Raw genomic sequence first — 17,213 nt, 5'->3', positions numbered from 1 at the left:
GTGTCTGCAGTGTATGTAGTGTCTGTATTATCTGTACTAGTGTCTGCAGTGTATGTAGTGTCTGTATTATCTGTACTAGTGTCTGCAGTGTATGTAATATGTGTATTATCTGTACTAGTGTCTGCAGTGTATGTAATGTCTGTATTATCTGTACTAGTGTCTGCAGTGTATGTAATGTCTGTATTATCTGTACTAGTGTCTGCAGTGTATGTAATGTCTGTATTATCTGTACTAGTGTCTGCAGTGTATGTAATGTCTGTATTATCTGTACTAGTGTCTGCAGTGTATGTAATGTCTGTATTATCTGTACTAGTGTCTGCAGAGTATGTAATGTCTGTATTATCTGTTGTAGTGTCTCCAGTGTATGTAATGTCTGTATTATCTGTACTAGTGTCTGCAGTGTATGTAGTGTCTGTATTATCTGTACTAGTGTCTGCAGTGTATGTAGTGTCTGTATTATCTGTACTAGTGTCTGCAGTGTATGTAATGTCTGTATTATCTGTACTAGTGTCTGCAGTGTATGTAATGTCTGTATTATCTGTACTAGTGTCTGCAGTGTATGTAGTGTCTGTATTATCTGTACTAGTGTCTGCAGTGTATGTAATGTCTGTATTATCTGTACTAGTGTCTGCAGTGTAGGTAATGTCTGTATTATCTGTACTAGTGTCTGCAGTGTATGTAATGTCTGTATAATCTGTACTAGTGTCTGCAGTGTCTGTAATGTCTGTATTATCTGTACTAGTGTCTGCAGTGTATGTAATGTCTGTATTATCTGTACTAGTGTCTGTAGTGTATGTAATGTCTGTATTATCTGTACTAGTGTCTGCAGTGTATGTAATGTATGTATTATCTGTACTAGTGTCTGCAGTGTATGTAGTGTCTGTATTATCTGTACTAGTGTCTGCAGTGTATGTAGTGTCTGTATTATCTGTACTAGTGTCTGCAGTGTATGTAATGTCTGTATTATCTGTACTAGTGTCTGCAGTGTATGTAATGTCTGTATTATCTGTACTAGTGTCTGCAGTGTATGTAGTGTCTGTATTATCTGTACTAGTGTCTGCAGTGTATGTAATGTCTGTATTATCTGTACTAGTGTCTGCAGTGTAGGTAATGTCTGTATTATCTGTACTAGTGTCTGCAGTGTATGTAGTGTCTGTATTATCTGTACTGGTGTCTGCAGTGTCTGTAATGTCTGTATTATCTGTTCTAGTGTCGTTATTATCTGTACTTGTATCTGCTGAGCTCTGCTGCTGGGGATGAGCTGCTCTGCACCGGGGCTCAGTGTTACTTCTCAGTTAACGCCACCTTCGTGCTGGAGTGTTTTGCAACAAAACTTCTGGATTGTTAAGATAAATAAGGTAGACTTGGTTATTTTTGCTGCGCGGCTAGTTTGGCGTTTAGTCGCAAAAATGTCGCAACAACGGTGCCGAAGTTTAAGAAGGCGCAAAAACAACAGAAAAAACGAGTAATACGAGTGGCCCTTAGTGTCTGTATCTTCTATCTATCTATCTATCTATCTATCTATATATTATCTATCTATCTATCTATCTATCTATCTATCTATCTATCTATCTCCTATCTATCTATCTATCTATCTATCTATCTCATATCTATCTATCTCCTATCTATCTATCTATCTATCTATCTATCTATCTATCTATCTATATATTATCTATGTATCTATGTAAAATTAGGAGGCGAGGAGCATGACAGAGAACATCAAAGGCAAAGGCAAACTCCACCCCTCAGCATTAGACTTAATTCAATGGGGGTCATTTACTAAGGGCCCGATTCGCGTTTTCCCAACGTGTTACCCGAATATTTCCGATTCGCGCCGGTTTTCCCTGTATTGCCCCGGGTTTTTGGTGCATGCGATCGGAATTTGGCGCATCGGCGCCGGTATGCACACGACGGAAATCGGGGGGCGTGGCCAAACGAAAACCTGACGGATTCGGAAAAACCGCCGCATTTAAAAAACAGAAAGTGTCGCGGAGCTTGCACTTACCTTCATCCAGGATAGGCTGGTGTATTTGAGTGCGTTACGATGCTCTTCAGCGCAGCAGCGCCACCTGGTGGACGTCGGAGAATCTACCTTAATGGACCCGAATCCACCGCAGAGAACGCGCCACTGCATCACGAACGGACCGGGTAAGTAAATCTGCCCCAATGTATCCAATTTCCCTGGAATTCTCCAGATACATGTCTTAGATCTTCTTATCTTTCTATCACTTTTCTTGATGTCCTCCTGTGGACATTGCTTGTTCCCCGGATCCCGGCACGTGACATATTAGGAGGTGCAGTAGGACATTTTGGAGGCCTCCGGGTGCGACGCTCTGCGCTCTGTACTAACATCACATCTCACTTATTTCCTGAGAGCCTTATCCCCTCCATATCTCATCCTCGGATCTGCCACATTACCATGCATTGTTTATTCCCCCCTCTGCCTTCAGCTGCTCTCACAGAACTTGATAGAGAATTATGAACTTTCTAGAAATTTATGGGTAATATAGGAACAGCATTGCTTTCCGGGGAGATTTTGGGACACATAAATCTGCAGAGGGACAGATTTACAACATCTAAATCCCTCGGAAGTTTACTGGGATACTTTCAGAAAATATACCAAGGATTATTCCGCAAGAAAGTGCTGCAGAGTTATCCGTCCTCTCTATAATTCCTTCTTAAAGGGATTTTCCATCTTCCAATCTGCCTCAAATGTAAAAGCAACATAGTGTGAGGCTTATTAGGAGCTCTCCAAAAATATCTTTCCCGTTTTTCAATGATCTGTAGTTTTTCAGAAAAATCAATGTTTATCTTTATGCTAAAGAGCTATTCTTTGCACTGTGGGCGTGGCTGTGACTACTGGAGCTACTATTTAGTATTTTCTAGGCTTCTTATTGATATCTAACACTAAGCCTTTACATAATTTTGTACAAAGAAGGAGACAGGTGAACCAGTAGTCACAGCCCCCAAGCAAACAATGCTAATTTGGCTCTCTAGTTTCAAATGGGTGGGTCCTGGGCAACAGCAGTTAGCTTAGCACCGCCCATTTGACAGTAGCAAGCCCAAATATTATGTTGGGTACTAAAACGACTCTGAAAGGATAAAAATGAGGCTCAATGCTGTCAGATGGGCAGTGCTATGCTTGAGCAGACAGCCTAGCTCCACCCATTTGACAGTTGATTGCTGAGGAACGGTGAGGACTAGAAAAAAAATCCAAACAATGCCGGAATTAGGGGACTGATACCTATTAAATGATGCAAAAATCTGGAGTTGGTTCATGTGGGCAAAGTTACCCTATAAGTGTTATCCTGGAACCGAACCCATTTGACAGTGGAGAGCCAAATTAACACTTTGGGTACTGAAAACACCCTGGAACTTGGATAGCAAGGCTCTCTGTCAGATAGGTGGTGCTGTGCATGAGCAGTTTAGCTCCACCCATTTGACAGTTGAGTGCATAAAATTTTGACCTTGATTACTCAAAAAATTCCAACACTTCCTGAATCAGTGGACAGATACCTATTAAAAGATGCAAAAATCTGGAGTTAAATAATGTGGTCAAATTTCCCCTTTAAGTCGTTAGCGTAAATGAGAGTAGAGAGCCAAATTAGCATCTTTGATTCTGAACCATCTTGGAACTATGATAGCAAGGTTCTCTGTCAGATGAGTGGTGCTGTGCTTGAGGAGACAGTTTAGCTCCGCCCATTTGACAGTTGAGTGCATAAAATATTGACCTTGATTGCTCAGGAACAGTGAAAACTAGAAAGAAAATTCCAACAGTTCCTGAATCAGTGGACTGATACCTATTAAAGGATGCAAAAATCTGGAGTTGAATAATGTGGTCAAATTTACCCTTTAAGTCGTTAGCGTGAATGAGAGTAGAGAGCCAAATTAGCATCTTTGATTCTGAACCATCTTGGAACTATGATAGCGAGGTTCTCTGTCAGATGGGTGATGCTGTGCTTGAGAAGACAGTTTAGCTCCGCCCACTTGACAGTTGAGTGCATAAAATATTGACCATGATTGCTCAGGAACAGTGAAAACTAGAACAAAAATTCAAACAGTTCCTGAATCCGTGGACAGATACATATTAAATTATGCAAAAATCTGGAGTTGAATAATGTGGTCAAAGTTCCCCTTTAAGTCATAAGCTTGGAACCGATCTCAAATTTCTTGGGAATGGTTGGGACTAGAGAGGAAATTCCAACTGTTCCAGAGTCAGTGGAGCGATACCTCTTAAGGGATACAAAAATCTGGTTTTGGTTCATGTAGTCAAAATTCCCCTTTAAGTGTTGTAAATGTCATTTCCTGCAGTAATAAACATCCAAAAGTACAAAGCCGCCTCCTCGTGATTATACTGCGGGGGGTGACCATTGTATCATCACAGATGCGCGCAGCATTTGCACTCGATAAAAGTTGGAATTCACCTTTAGCGGGAGATTACAAGGCGAGCGGCGGAAGATCACAGCGCTCCATTATTCCGCAGGTTTGATCCTAATACATTTTGACTAGACTTCAAACAAGCGAGAATTGTTTCAAAGAATCATTGTTGTGTTCGGCGCGGCTCCCATCAACCTTTGATGTTCTTCTTCATTTTCCATCCGTGCGCGGGCGCTGGAGCCAGGAGATCGCTTTCTGCTTGTGCGTTGCGAAAGTTTCCATGCGGAAAAGAGCAAATAACTGGAGGATATCAGTAAAGGGTTAAAGGGAACTTCAAGGGGAAATGTGACTTTAGAGGAAAGCGACTGCAGTAAATGTTACAAAGTCACCGGGATGTAGGTAGCGACCAATGGTTAGAGAAAGGGGATTTAAAGGGGTTGTTCAGAGATTTAAAGGGGTTGTTCAGAGATTAAAAAACATGGCTTCTTACTTCCAAAAACAGCGCCGCCCCTGACCATGGTCTGTGCTGGTACTGCGTCTCCGCTGTATAGAAATGAATGAAGCTTAGCTGCCCATAGTCTAGAGAGTGAGAGAGCAGCCATTTTTAACCTTCAGACAACCCCTTTAAAGAGGACCCTTTACCGCCTCATTCTGTAGGGGCTGCTACACCAGTTTAGGATCACTTGGAATTATCTTTCTAGCCCCCATGGTTGCGGAGATATCATTGCAACCATCTTCACTGTCGGAGAGGAGGAGCTGGAGAAGGATCTTCTCTTTTCCTCCTCTGCTTCAGCACCTCCTCTCTGACAGCGGAGAGGATGAGAATGGTCATATATCTTTTTCTGATATCTCCACAACTGTAGGGGCTAGAAAGAAAATTTAAAGTGTCCCCGAATCTGTGTAGCAGCCCCTCCAGCATGGTTTCTTCATCATCATATGTTTGAGGTGGTGAGAGGTCCTCTTTAATGATGGACCATCAACGTATCAACAGCAGAAGGTGATGAGGAGGTATAACAGGCAGGGTAAGACAGTCCCATTAGACTACTTAATAGTACAAGGTTTCCAGGGAGTTCTCTACAGAAAGTGGATTTTCCCTTAAAACACACATTGTAACTGTCCACTCTCCCTACAATATGGATGGAAAATTCCTTTAAGGAAGTCGCAGATTGTTCTATAGTTCTGCTGTGTGTTAAGTTCAGAGGATAAAGACAGGGAATATGAAGGAACCTGCAGCCTCTCGAGGTGGTTGTACCCTACATGGGAGCCGATGTGCCCCGGGGCAGAGCATCGCGGGGTAATTAGCATTCGCAGTCTTAGGATTAGTCACCGTATTCAGAGGGGATTCCGCTCACTAAGTAGAGCGCAGCAAACCCCCCGGCCATAGAACACAAAAACAACCTGACACGGGAACTATTGTGCTGGAAACAGCCCCCCACCCCCACCCCTGTCCAGAGTTTGTATCTCTGATCAAAAAGTAACATTTGTAACCTCTTACCGTTTTATGTATACAGCTCCTGTGCAGATCTAATGTGTCTCCAGACTACGAGCGATGTCCGCGTAGGCCGGTCCTGCAGTCATGTGGCCTTTGCTTTTTTCTTCCCCTCTTTTCTTGCTTACCTATAGCAAAGGGGATAAAAGAGAGTTAGAAATGTTTGTAGTCTGTAACCATGGAGACACATCCGTCCACATGAGAGCTGCAGACACAAAACGATACAAGAGTTTTTCTTTTAAAAAAAATCCTTCTTTATATATGATACATAGGACAGTGAGAAGAATATAAAAACTTCAAGGTAATCCTGGAACCCCGGTGCCATAGGGGCCACAACTGATAATGATAAAAATTGTGCTGCTTTCAGCTGCTGCTTGGCACCAATCCACCGCTGAGCACTGTAGGGTGGTCCTTATCTGATACACTGCCCCTACAAGGAACCAGACATGGCAGAAGCCACACCCCTTTCTCTAAGGTAGGTACTCCCAAGAGTCACCCTCCTGGACACAGGGTGATCCAATTGTCTTGTTCCTCCAAGGGGCAGCGTCTTCCTGCAGAACCCAATTATTGCCGAGAAGAATGCGTCTTCCTAACAGAGACGAGTCATTTGGATGGACTCGTTGTTCTTTACATTCCGTGTAATCATTTCTCTTTGTTTCTCTAACACATGAGGAGGACTGATGGATGGATCTGCTCCTGGATCCATAACTCAGGACCTGGGGCTACAAGGACCGGGAGAAAGTATCTGCCCCCTTCTATTTAACCCCAATGGTGCAGTCACCAAAACGTTGCAACTGAAAAAGTGGCAACAATGTAACAAAAACGTCTTTGTGTTCTGATATCTGGGTAAACATTGGGGGCTCATTCTCATCAGCTTGGAATCAAAATAATAATACAGTAGGTACGGAAAGTATTCAGACCCCTTTACATTTTTCACTCTTCGTTTCATTGCCGCCAATTGGTAAGATCAAAATAGTTCATTGTTTTGCTCATCATTGTGCACTCTGCCCCCATATTAACAAAAAAAAAAATATATATAAATGTATATATTTCTGCTAATTTATTAAACAAAACAACTGAAATATCACATGATCATAAGTATTCAGCCCCTGTGCTGCGACACTCATATGTAACTCACATCATGTCCATTTCCTTCTGATCCTCCTTGAAATGGTTCTACTCCTTCATTGGAGTTCATCTGTGTGCAATTAAATTGATTGGACTTGATTAGGGAAGGCGCACAGCTGTCTATATAAGATCTCACAGCTCACAGTGCAGGTCACAGCACATGAGAATCATGAGGTCTAAGTAACTGCCCAAGGAGCTCAGAGACAGAATTGTGGCAAGGCACAGATCTGGCCAAGGTTATAAAAGAATTTCTGCAGCACTCAAGGTTCCTAAGAGCACAGTGACCTCCATAATCCTTAAATGGAAGAAGATTGGGAGGAATGGACTACAACTATTTGTTGTGTCATGTATGTGAGTGTATGTGAGTGTATGTGAGTATATGTGTGTGTATGTGAGTACATGTGTGTGTATGTGAGTATATGTGTGTGTATGTGAATGTATGTGAGTGTATGTGAGTGTATGTGAGTGTATGTGAGTGTATGTGAGTGTATGTGAGTGTATGTGAGTGTGTGTGTGTATGAACATACAAGCTGCAGTAAGGTTTCGGAAGCTTTTAGTATCACAGTGACCTCCATAATCCTTAAATGGAAGAAGATTGGGAGGAATGGACTACAACTATTTGTTGTGTCATGTATGTGAGTGTATGTGAGTGTATGTGAGCATATGTGTGTGTATGTGAGTATATGTGTGTGTATGTGAATGTATGTGAGTGTATGTGTGTGTATGTGAGTATATGTGTGTGTATGTGAGTATATGTGTGTGTATGTGAGTATATGTGTGTGTATGTGAATGTATGTGAGTGTATGTGTGTATGTGAGTGTATGTGAGTGTGTGTGTGTATGAACATACAAGCTGCAGTAAGGTTTCGGAAGCTTTTAGTATCACAATGCATACAGAGTAGGTAGAGACCTGCTACAAGGTTTCCAGTGCGGCCGAGTACTGAATGCACTGAGCTGCTGCAGCGCATCTTTCCCTCTCCCTCCTACATATCACATCAAAAACTGTTCTAATAATACTGTACATTGGCTGTAAGCCCCTTATTAAGAGCTTCATAGAGAAGGTGGAATATTACAAAGCTGAACACAACATGTTTTCCCGAGATCTTATAATAGGCTACAGCAGCAGCAGAAGGCGCCCCCCCCCGGGTATGATGTTATCAGAACATGTGCCCCCCCCCCCACCACCACCACTCCAGAAATAAGCTGCGAATTCTAGAAAATTATATCCAGGTAATAATAACTTTATGCAGGGACCAGGACTCTCCCAGTGAGGTTCCATTACTGATGGTATCTAGATACTAGACAAATAAAGGGACACTCCAGACTGCGACCTCTCCAGTGCAAGTCCAGAGGGCAAAGAAGGACATGGGGATTCTAACTCTCCTCCATAATGCACAATGGGTGATAGAGCATGCCCACAACAGTCTCCCCTAGGAACCTATGGGTGATTGTCACATCTCACCTCTAACACCCTCTCCTGCACAGGGACCTCTGCACGGTTGATAGAGCATGCCCACAACAGTCTCCCCTAGAAGCCTATAGGTGATTGTCACATCTCACCTCTAAAATGCACAATGACCTCTGCACAGGTCACAGAGCATGCCCACAACACTCTCCCCTAGAAGCCTATGCGTGATCCTCACATCTCACCTCCATCCTCCCCATACAATGACCTTTGCACCTTTGGTGATAGGGCATGCCCACAACACTCTCTCGTAGAAATCAATGAGTCAAAGCCCTACTCTCCGATAGAAGTCAATAGGTGATGGTTACAGCTTTGCTCCTGCCCCTCTCTGCAAATGCCCCCAGAGCATGCCCACTACCACCCCTGATAGAAGTCAATAATTCCCAGAATAGTGTTTTTTTTTTTTTTAAAACTAAACTCAATCTTTCTTGCAAGTCTGTAAGTATGAGTGGTCGCCTAGCCAGAGGCATGGGGGTCACTGGGTGACACCAATAGGAGTACCAGCCCTCTATGCCCCATAGAGATAGCAGGAATGATGTGGTATTGATCCCATGCTGTATATTATTATTTTTTTTATTTTTTCCATTTTATTTTTCTTGGAATTCTGCCTAATTTATTCCTTTTACTCGCTGCTTCTGTGTTAAAAATAAACAACCTGCGAGTCTCGATGACACAATTCGCCTCCCCCCCCTGAGATTCATGGCATATTCCTTCCTACTCACCAGTGCAATTACTCACATCAATCTTTTATTTTTCTATTTTTCATCTATTTTTTTTTATTTTTATTTTTTTTCGGTGGCTCCTGACAGCAGCATGGCATCATCTGAAGCCGATCCAGAATATTCATGACATCAGTATCGGCAGTCGGTGCGCGCCCCTCCCCCCTCTGTGTAATCTCTCTGGCGCGGTCCCCAAATTGTATGTTGGAAAAGTTGTTTTTCTGATCTACACCCACAGTATGTAACGGAGCCTCCAGTGCTGATTTATTCACAATTATTCCCAGCACTGAGGCTTATTAATAAAGAGTATTCAGCAGCGACGCTCCCTGCATCCTAATGCTGGTGCAAAGAGCGCGATGTCACCCATGGAGACTTGTAACAATGTTGTCCAAGAGGAACATGAGACCAGTGGATTATAATAGGGGCGATTTGGGCAGTAGCCCGGGGCCCAAGCTTTCTAGGGGGCCCCTGGCCAACAAAGCTACTCACCAAATGTTATACTGAGAAATCTTCATAAATTTGTTCCTACCCTCAATAAACATGTACACAAGAGCCATTTCAGGACCTTTGAAGGTCCTCCAAAGGTCCTGAAACTGCCAATTGAAAGCAGCAGAAGCGACACATCCTCCATTCCCCAAGAAGCTGATTCTAGCACTAGATGTAGGAAGTGATTCCAGCCCAGGACCCAGGGGAGTCCCATAACCATGAGGACGGAGCCCCCGTCTGATATGAAATATGTATCACTTCTTATAAATTCCTTCTGATACAAATGTATCGGGGGCAAATACAGATCAAAGTAAACACCAAGGGCGTCTCCGCAGGGCCTTCATCCGGAATTCCCTTCTCCATCCTAACAAATCTCCTATGAATCCAAATAACTAGGACTGGATAACAAGTAGGGGATCAGCTATTGGTTGGATAAATTTGGCAGAAGGGAGCGGCAGCGCACAGAGGTCCTATGTCTCCATATTGGGAAAATGGAAGGTTTCTCTTCATGCACCATGATGTGTAGTAAGGCAAAAGATCACATGAATATTCTACCCTGGGGGCCAAAGTTACCAGTCCACAATACATATTGCATAAAAAAACAACAACAATAAATAAGAATGAAGAAGAAGAAGAAAGAAGAAGAAAGAAGAAGAAAGAAGAAGAAGGAAGAAGAAGAAGGAAGAAGAAGAAGGAAGAAGAAGAATGAAAAGAAGAAGAATGAAAAGAAGAAGGAAGAAGAAGAAGAAAGAAGAAGGAAGAAGGAAGAAGAAGAAGAAGGAAGAAGAAGGAAGAAGAAGAAGGAAGAAGAAGAAGGAAGAAGAAGAAGGAAGAAGAAGAAGGAAGAAGAAAGAAGAAGAAGGAAGAAGAAGAAGAAGAAGAAGGAAGAAGAAGAAGGAAGAAGAAGAAGGAAGAAGAAGAAGGAAGAAGAAAGAAGAAGAAGGAAGAAGAAGGAAGAAGAAGAAGGAAGAAGAAGGAAGAAGAAGGAAGAAGAAGAAGAAAGAAGAAAGCAGAAGAAGGAAGAAGAAGAAGAAGAAGAAGGAAGAAGAAGAAGAAGAAGGAAGAAGAAGAATGAAAAGAAGAAGGAAGAAGAAGAAGAAAGAAGAAGGAAGAAGGAAGAAGAAGAAGAAGGAAGAAGAAGAAGGAAGAAGAAGAAGGAAGAAGAAGAAGGAAGAAGAAGAAGGAAGAAGAAAGAAGAAGAAGGAAGAAGAAGAAGAAGAAGAAGGAAGAAGAAGAAGAAGGAAGAAGAAGAAGGAAGAAGAAGAAGGAAGAAGAAGAAGAAAGAAGAAAGAAGAAGAAGAAGGAAGAAGAAGAAGGAAGAAAAAGAAGAAGAAGGAAGAAGAAGAAGGAAGAAGAAGAAGAAGAAGAAGGAAGAAGAAGAAGAAGAAGAAGGAAGAAGAAGAAGAAGGTTGCAATGATTATTATTATTATTTATTTTAATTATTATTTTATTAAGAATGTTATATAGGATAGCGTATATAATTGCAATGAATAATAATGTTTTGTATAATAAAGCAAAACTATGAATTACAAAAATAAATATATTATTGATATCTTTTGAAATATTGTTTTTACTGTAACTAATTTTATTATTATTGCTATAATTAATTTTATTATTATTATTATTAATAATAATAATATTGCTAAACACAATACTTTATACTATACAAAACATTATTATTTATTTTAATTATCAATGTTATTATATATAACATTTTAATAAAATAATAATTAAAAAATAATTATTATTATTATTTCAACAAAGAAGACATCATACAATAATTATTTTTTTTTTATTGTTATTATTAGTATTACTTATGTGGTGGCTGCTTTTGTACTGCCGTGTAGTCACTATATTTATTTGCATTTATCTGCATAATCAATCAAAAGCCACTGGCAAAGTATAAAATCACAGAAACACCGGGAGCCCTGGTGCTAAGAGTCTGATATTGATGGCCAGTGCTCAGGATAATATTGTAGTGTAATAACCCTTATCTATAGGGCAGCATGAAATACTCCAGGCGTCGCTGCGGGGAATCTCAACACCTGCATTTGAAGATTTTATCTGATCACTTTGGGCACTTGCAGCTGATTTTTTGCAAATTTAATCCTAAAAATATGTTTTGTAGTCTCCCATAGCCTCTATCTATGGGTAACATGCAGTACCCTAATTACCCTGCAGGGGCACAGCAGGTCATAAGAATAGATCACTATGGGCTAAATTATGTTAATTTTGGCAAGTTAAAACCCTGAGGATAATATTGGATCCCTATATAACAACCATCTATTGGGAGCGTGCAATACTCAATTTATCCTATAGGGGCACTGCAGGGAAACGAAAAACTTACATTTATGGGCTTAGAAGTAAAAAAGAGCTGCAATCATCCAATATTTTAAGTTCCAAACCTAAGGATAATTGGAGGCATATATGACTTCAATCAATTGGAAGCATGCAATACCCTGTTTACCCTGTGGGGGCACTGCAGGGAAATGAAGAACTTACATTTACAGATCACAGATGATTATTATAAGCTTAGTAGTGAAAGACCTACAATCATCCAATTTTTTAAGTTCCAAACCTAAGGATAATTGGAGCCCTATATGTCTCCTATCTATTGGAAGCATGCAATACCCTATTTACCCTGAGGGGGCTGCAGGAGATTGAAACACTTGCATATAAAGATTACAGCTCATCACTATGGTTTTAGTGCTAAAATACAGACACTCAGTCTAAATCTAAAGATAGTAATGATGCCCCAGCTAACCCATATGTATAAGAAGGATGTAATGCTTCATCTACCCTGTGGGGGCACTACAAGTTTACAGGTTACAGCTGATCACTAAAGGTTTATTGGTGTAAAACCTACAATCATCTAATTTTTTAGATTTCAAACCTAAGGATAATTGGAGCCCGCTATAACCTCTATCTAATGGAAGCATGCATTACCCAATTTACCCTGTGGGGGCACTACAAGCATTTTAAACACTTGCACTTACAGATTACAGCTCATCGCTATGGGTTCAGTGGTGAAATACATACAATCAGCTTATTTATTTGGGTGTCTAAATCTAAAAATAATATTATTGCCCTGTTTATATGTAGGATGTAATACCCCATTTAGCCTGCGGGGGCACTGCAGGGAATTTGATCACTTTTGCAGATTGTAGCTAATCACTTGGGGGTTAAGTCGTGGAATAAACAACAATCTGATTATTTTTAGGGTCCAAACCCCTTCAGCAGGTGGTAATAATTTTGATAGATTGCCTTATTAGAGAAGAGATCCGATTTTACAAGTAGCAGCCGGCGTGGCTCATTATACCAGAAACAGCTTCCTGCGTAAACTTGGCTTAATCATACCCAACATTCGGTAATGCGCCTCGTTCAGACATATTAGCTGGATGCCGTTTCCCGGGAAACAGTTTCGTACTTTTGCAGCCCTAAAAATGTGAGCGGAAAAAAAAAAAAAATCGTAATTTCGGTTCAGCGTCGGAGGACGATGTGAAGTTTTATGTGTGAAATTCATCATTCCGATTGTAAAAACGGGGTCTGGATGTGCGGCTCGGCTTTGACTTTAATCAGCGGCTAAATTTAGTTGGTTCAATCATATGAAATAATGAGGCATGGGAAGCTGACGGGGAGCGGACGCGGCGCGCGGGGATCGGGGGGAGGAGCGGCAGCGCAAATGGATGATAAAAAACCGTTATATGTTGGATTTTATTTTTAGGGCCGATGTAAAGGGGCATTTAAGCGAACAGATGTTGAGTGTAAAACTAAAAAACTCAGCGGAGACAGACGGCGGCTTATTTTTTATTGGACATGTTTTTATTTTTTTTTTTTTTTTTGCATTTTTTTGGTGTTCATTATGTTCCGTACAGATCAAAATCTCAGAAGAGAAATACAATAAGTTTAGTACGGATGTTTTATTTTTAAAGATTTGAAAAAAAAAAAAAATGTTTTTCTCAGTTTCAGTATCAATTTTAGTTTTTATCGCTGTTTTTAATTTTATTTTTTTGTCAGTTTATTGTTGCTTTTATGCAGTGCGTAGGACGGAAGTCTCAAAGGGTCGATAAAATATAATCAAAAGCAATGAGGCCGTTGTATCGCAGCTTGGATGCCGTTTTTTTGATGTACCAGACAAGTCATAATTTCTGGTGCACAACATTGAAATTGAGACTTTTGTCCCTTTGTGTGCCCCCCACCCCCACCCTTTAGACTTTTTAAAAAGGAGGGTAGCGCACTGGGACAGAGAAAAAAGGGAATGTGGAGAGGGGGTGGGGGGGCATGGTAAGCCAGGGTGGGCCTGGGCAGGAGAAAAGGCTGACCAGGGTGGAGAACATGATGGGTCAAGGAGGGCCAGGGAGAGGATCAAGGAGGGCCAGGGAGGGGATCAAGGAGGGCCAGGGAGAGGATCAAGGAGGGCCAGGGAGGGGATCAAGGAGGGCCAGGGAGGGGATCAAGGAGGGCCAGGGAGGGGATCAAGGGGGGACAGGGAGAGGATCAAGGGGGGACAGGGAGAGGATCAAGGGGGGACAGGGAGAGGATCAAGGGGGGACAGGGAGAGGATCAAGGAGGGCCAGGGAGGGGATCAAGGGGGGACAGGGAGAGGATCAAGGGGGGACAGGGAGAGGATCAAGGGGGGACAGGGATAGGATCAAGGGGGGACAGGGAGAGGATCAAGGGGGGACAGGGAGAGGATCAAGGAGGGCCAGGGAGAGGATCAAGGAGGGCCAGGGAGGGGATCAAGGAGGGCCAGGGAGGGGATCAAGGAGGGCCAGGGAGGGGAACGGGGCCACCAAAACACGGAATAAGAGTGAGGAACAAGGCCAATCAATGCTGAGAATAAGGTGATCCAGGGCGAGGAGCAAGACACACTTGGGGCAGGGAACAAGCCGTCCAGGTCAGGGATCAAGGTGAGAGAGGGAGGGGATCAAGGAGGGACAGGGAGGGGACAGGGCCAACCAGAACACGGAATAAGAGTGAGGAACAAGGCCAATCAGGGCAGACAACAAGTTGACCCAGGGCAAGGAGCAAGACAGACCAGGGGCAGGGAACAAGCCAGGCCAGGGCAGGGATCAAAGTGGGAAAGGGAGGGGAACAAGACCGACCAGAGTAGGGAATAAGGATGAGGAACAAAGCCAAACAGGGCAGAGAACAAGATGGACCGAGGTTGGGAACAAGGCTCAACTAGGCAGGGAACAAGCTGGGCCAGGGTGGGGATCAAGGTGGGACAGGGAGAGGAAAAAGGCTGACCGGAACGGGGAATGAGGGTGAGGAACAAGGCCAAACCAGAACAAGATAGACCAGGGCGGAGAACAAGATGGACCAGGGCGGAGAACAAGATGGACCAGGGCGGAGAACAAGCCACAATGGGGCAGGGAACAAGCCGGGCCAGGGCAGAGATCAAGGAGGGCCAGGGTGGGGAACAAGTCCAGAAATAGGCACAGGCCCTTGTGTACAGCCAGCATTTGCACCTATGTCCCTCCTTACACCACCGCTACACCAGGTGGGCACGGAGGTGTCTGATAAATCTGCCCCCTGGAAGCAGGAGAAATACAAAGACAAATTAGGCACAAATCAGGAAACTGCTACAAAGCAGAACTCGAGTGCACTGCAAGAAAAATGTGCAAAAAGTTGCACAAATAGCCAAATATGCCCAAAAGTCAATAAAATACAACAACAACAAAAAAAACAACTAAGATAAAAGTCCCCCACTGATTTGTATATACAGAGATATGATATAGATAGAAACAGGGGTGGGGCGTAGTGGCTGTGACCAGACCAGGTGATGGTGTGGGCCCGCATCTACCATCAGGAGGACGGCAGACTGCGGAGGGGAATAGTATCAATTGTATGTGTGTAAGAGATGCATACAACAGTGGCGTAATGTCTCTGCCCTAAGCCTGCACACACTGGAAGCTTCTGCTGGACAGTTCATTGATGAGGGGAGGGTGCTGGATATTTTGTTCATGAGGGGAGGCTGCTGGACATTTCACTAATGGACTTTCCATTGTAGATAGATAGATAGATAGATAGATAGATAGGAGATAGATAGATAGATAGATAGATAGATAGATATGAGATAGATAGATAGATAGATAGATAGATAGATAGATAGGAGATAGATAGATAGGAGATAGATAGGTAGATAGGAGATAGATAGGAGATAGATAGGTAGATAGGAGATAGATAGATAGATAGATAGATAGATAGATAGATAGATAGATAGGAGATATATAGATAGATAGGAGATAGATAGATAGATAGATAGATAGGAGATAGATAGGAGATATATAGATAGATAGGAGATAGATAGATAGATATGAGATAGATAGATAGATAGATATGAGATAGATAGATAGGAGATAGATAGATAGATAGATAGATAGATAGATAGATAGATAGAAGATAGATAGATAGATATGAGATAGATAGATAAAGAGATAGATAGATAGATAGATAGATAGATAGATAGGAGATAGATAGATAGGAGATAGATAGATAGATAGATAGGAGATAGATAGATATGAGATAGAAAGATAGATAGATAGATAGATAGATAGATAGATAGGAGATAGATAGATAGATAGATAGATATGAGATAGATAGATAGGTAGATAGATAGATAGATAGATAGATAGATAGATAGATAGGAGATAGATAGGAGATAGATAGATAGATAGATAGAAGATAGATAGATAGATAGATAGATAGATAGATAGGAGATAGATAGATAGATAGATAGATAGATAGATAGATAGTAGATAGATAGATAGATAGATAGATAGATAGATAGATAGATAGGCTCAGGACGGACCAGTTGGAGGCTCTTGATATATCCGATGGAACCAAATGGCCAGGGGATAGATGCACCGATGTGTGACAGATCCCCCCACCCTCCCCTTGGCTATGTCCCTGTTTTGGGAGCTCCTCCCCATGTGCACACAAGGATCCCTTCCCTTTTGTAGGTTCTTATCCATTTAGAGCGTCTATTGATGGAATTGTTAACCACAGAGAATAGTTTATTTGGATAGAGATATGTGAATTGCTCCTATTAGATGATGGGAGAAGCTCGGCGCAGGGTAATAAGGGGCTGGGAGCCGATGAGTATCGAGTGGCTGTGCAGCTGTTTAGTCGACATCAGCAATGCTTAAGGAATATCTATAACCATCTCCCGCCTGCACCAGGCAGCACCAGCTGCGCCGTCGTAAGTGATTTTCCCCTTTACTCTCCAATTGGGAATCTTAGAGAACAAATATCAGCCACGGGGAAGCTTCCTATCACTCTGAGATCTGATTGCGGAGCTGCTAGACAATTCTTAATTACTCCAGAGCGATCTGCCAGTCTACAGCTGGAAACAAGGGAGAAGGAAGGAAAGAGAGCGGCTGATACATAGTAATCATCATCACTGCGTCCATGATGAGCACAGGCCGGGCACCATGTCCGTGGAGAGAAACCAGTGACACCAACTTGTATCAGAGCTTTGTAACATGTCTGGTTCATAGATACATTGGGGGGGATTTATTTATTTTTAGTTTTTGGCTTTTATGTG

General features: G+C 42.2%; 1 protein-coding gene across 5 annotated transcripts in view; it reads right to left on the bottom strand.

The window, feature by feature from the left end:
* The window catches only part of LRRC4C (leucine rich repeat containing 4C), a 785,533-nt gene that overhangs the window by 39,332 nt on the left and 728,988 nt on the right, over positions 1-17,213 (bottom strand). For 4 of the 5 annotated variants that reach the window (XM_072119022.1, XM_072119021.1, XM_072119024.1 and 1 more), the window contains one exon: positions 5,873-5,994. The exons of the other annotated variant lie outside the window; for it this stretch is intronic. The gene's annotated coding sequence lies outside the window, so the exon portion shown is untranslated. The remainder of the gene's footprint in view (positions 1-5,872; positions 5,995-17,213) is intronic. 5 annotated transcript variants of the gene reach the window in all.

Source organism: Engystomops pustulosus, chromosome 7 (assembly GCF_040894005.1).
Source record: "Engystomops pustulosus chromosome 7, aEngPut4.maternal, whole genome shotgun sequence".
Classification (NCBI taxonomy): domain Eukaryota; kingdom Metazoa; phylum Chordata; class Amphibia; order Anura; family Leptodactylidae; genus Engystomops; species Engystomops pustulosus.
Note: the sequence above shows the minus strand (reverse complement) of the source record. Positions and strands in the feature narration are given on the sequence as shown.